Below are 3,761 nucleotides of genomic sequence, written 5' to 3' on the forward strand. Positions count from 1 at the left end.
ATGCCCAGTTAGTTTCTTGGTTCCAAAGTCTGGAGGACATTTTTCTGCTAGTATGGTCTCGCCTTTTACAATATGCTTCTCAGAAAATGATTCTCTTAGTGTAGTAGGAATCTGCTTTCCATTTTGTCCCTTTCGAGATAAAAAATGAGTTCAATTGGTGTGTCCAGTCTTCCAATTGTTCTCTAAGATTACTGATGATGAAACTACAATAGAGAGATGGTTGTTCTAACAATGAAGAATCCTGAAGAATCACTGTCAGGACATTTGACCATGGGAAAAGGAAGTGCTATCAAAATAAAAGTCCAGCTCAACTCTAAAAAATCCACAGGTCAGAATAAACAGGTTTACAAAACAGAAACAGAAGTCAAGTCCACTCAAATGACAGGACTGTTTAAGTATGTCAGCTAAAATGTTGCAAAGTCCAAAAGTAAAACTTTTAAAGTTCCTCAGAATTGTCCAATATCACTTCAAGACAACCCTTGATGCTTCAAGGCATAATTCAACCAAATGTTTCAGAATATAATATGATGATATTGCAAACGTATTCACACCCCAATGTCATGTTACAACCATAAACTTCAATACATGTCATTAGGATTAGGAAAGAACTTTATAACCTGCAAATAAATTTGTTTTCTACTTTGATTACAACTTCAGGCAGATGTTTGAAACTGATTTTATTTAGTGGGTATCAGGATAAAGGGGGATAAATACATACTTGTGTCCTTCTTCATCCACTTTATTAGCATGTTCTACTTGGTGTTGGTCTTTCACATAAAATGCCAATACAATACAATGTGGTTTGTGGTTAAAACATGATCAAATGCTTGAAGTTCAAGGTGTATGGAGACTTTTGTAGAAGCTAATGTTTTTATGCTAAATTTTACAGAGTCACAACATGCATTCGATTTTAATGGAGCCACACTCAAGGGGTCGTGTTAATGAAGACATTAGGACATGTGATGATAACCTTGTATGCAGCCTGTCGAAGTTGCTCAGCAGCCAGCAACACTAACTTTTACTGCATTCTGTTGCATCTAATAACCCTTTACGTGCGTGTTCAGTTTCCAGCTCTGAGGATGAGCGAGAAAGTATTTATAACTCCTGCTCACCGACTCACTGTGCCTCCATGCTACACTCATTACAAAACAGCCCACAGCTGCAGCTTTTTGCTTCAGAAGATAATGACCAAAATTCTCAAGTTTAAAGACACCAAAACACAGTCAGAAGCAGCTGACCTGCTCCTGACTCAAAATGAAAGCTGATTTCAGACGAACGAGGTGACTGCCTGAGGCCTCGAACCGGAAGCGGAGAGAGCGGAGCAGAGGAAGTGGCGACTCCAGCCCCAGGAGGGGGGGTGGACATGCCTGGCTGGCCGTGGCAGCGACCGTGTCGCTCACACCGTGGCCCCCTCGCCACCCGTGTCAACTCTGATGACTTCAGCGGGCGCCCTTGTGAGCTCACCTTGCTAGGAGAGACGCAGGAAGTGGGATCAGAGCCGTGACAGTGTCGAGGGGGTTTGAGTGTGTCATACCTGCTCTGGAGGGGAGGGGGTTTTGTCCATGACTGTGTGTGCAGTCCAACACATGCAGCTGCTAATACCCCAGGGTTATCTGTATCATCTGTGTTTATGAAGCAGATCTTCTGTCCAAGCTGAGCTGCAGACAACTCAGAACAAAGTCTAGAGCAGCACAGCTTATTACTGCACCAAGAGCCAAACCACTTCACAGATCACCCCGTCATGGTCAAAAAAAAGAATACACACCCTCTGTCAGTCAGAAATTGTCTGGGTTTCACCAGGCTCTGAAACTGTTTAAAGTTAACCTCAAGAGTAAAAACAACAGAGTCTTACTCAGGGAGAAAAGATCAAGCCCCAGAAACCCCACAATATAAAAGATGTTCTTTACCTTTTGGCCACGACGGAGCAGGTGCATCTGAATAAATCAGAACATCTATTCAAACAGTGAAACTCACAATATGCTGTCATTACTCACAGAGTGGGCATAATGCTTCTCAGTAGAAGGAACCATGAAGGGCTGTAAAATTTCCTGGCAGACATCTGCACTGACTGTTCAAACTTCACATAGACCTCAGGCAATTTGGATTCTGTGCCTCTGCCCTCTTCCTACAGACTAGATGTCCACAACAAAAGGCAAACTTTGCTGTCATTTGAAAAGAAGATTTTGGAAGTGGGAGCAAAAGTCCAGTTCTTTTTCTTCTGAAGCCTAGACATTTCTCAGGTGTGGCTTCAAGAAGTGCAACAGTTGTAGACGATGACCTGGATTCATTTGTTACTTCTGAAGCTCTGATTCCAGCTGCTGTTCAAACTTTGTTCTCCCCAAAACTGAATGTGTTCTGCTTCACAATCTTCTCGGGGATTCGATTACCCCTGTTGCTTGGGTACCTTTTACCTTCCACTAAATTTTCCATTATTACGACTGGATACAGCAGAGGGTATCAGCTACACTAATGGAAAATATCAGTGAATAAACTTTCTCAGTATTGTGAAGGCCAAAAAACAGCAAGGGTTGGATTTTCATTTACTGTAAAAAATAAATAAATACATTTAACACAAATAAAACTTTAAATAAATTGCTTTGTTAGTTTCACTTTTTAAACTGAAACTATGGATAAAATAACTTACCTTTTAGTGGTATAATTCACTGAGTTGTGTCTGTATGTGATTAGTTGCAATTGAGAAAGAAATCATTTTTTCTAATGACAAAAACCTTGATTTGTTCAGAAATTAAAATTATTATGAAAAACTGTCAGAAATGTTTGAAAATGACAATATTCAGGCTTCATCGTGGACTTTCTGATTCTGGTATTTACTGTAATATTTCAAAAGATTCAACTGTTGAAAGTTTTCCATGAGGTCTTGACAAATCCTTCAGAAATGTCAGGTTATTTTGAATACCTCAACGATTTTAATTATGCTGTTTGTAATATTATTAATTTGTCTTAAAATCTAAAAAACAAGAAAAAATTAAAGCAAGAAGGTCCTTTCGGAAAACTTTTAGATTTATTTTTTAAAAACCCAATTTTCTTATTTTCCACTGAAATAAATTGTTTTTGCGCAAATTTTCAGAACAATATAACCAATGGTTTATTAATAATAATAATAATAAAACAATAAAAGAGCTTTTTTCTTCAGGTGCATCGGAAGTCAAATGGAAAGCGAAAACCAAATTTTCTGATTCAACGATGATTCAACCTGTCGACTGGTTTATGGCGAGGAAAAACTAAGAAGGAGAGAAACACGGCCACAAAAAAAGACAAAAAGGTAACTGAAAGAGAGTGGGCGATTATTGTTTGTATAACCCAGGCATTCAGTCAGATTACAATAAATCCCAGTTTTAAACGAATTAACATTAGAGAGAGGATGGTTGCCGTCAAAAGGACAATGATTATAAAACACATCATTAAAACGCGCTGATGTCTCGGAGGAGCGCAAGAACTAAGTTGGAGATAAGTTCAGAATACAAAATGCTTTTAATCGAATTGTGGGTGCAAAAAAAATATATACCTTTTAAATCCCTGCTGTGTTTATATTAATTAGAAACAGTTTCCTGAGGTGTTAGAGTCCGTCATAGTGTGTGTGCCAGTGAGTGTGTATGTATTATACTGGAGAGGAGGGGTGGCTCTTTCGTATCTGGAGCCTATCGCGTCCTCTCTGCGCACTCCTGACACTCCTCCAAAACATGACCACTTAATATATGTATGTCACAGGTTAAAAAGTGGAGCATGTGTTTGAGTCACTG

Source organism: Xiphophorus hellerii, chromosome 10 (genome assembly GCF_003331165.1).
Source record: "Xiphophorus hellerii strain 12219 chromosome 10, Xiphophorus_hellerii-4.1, whole genome shotgun sequence".
NCBI classification, from domain to species: Eukaryota; Metazoa; Chordata; class Actinopteri; order Cyprinodontiformes; family Poeciliidae; genus Xiphophorus; species Xiphophorus hellerii.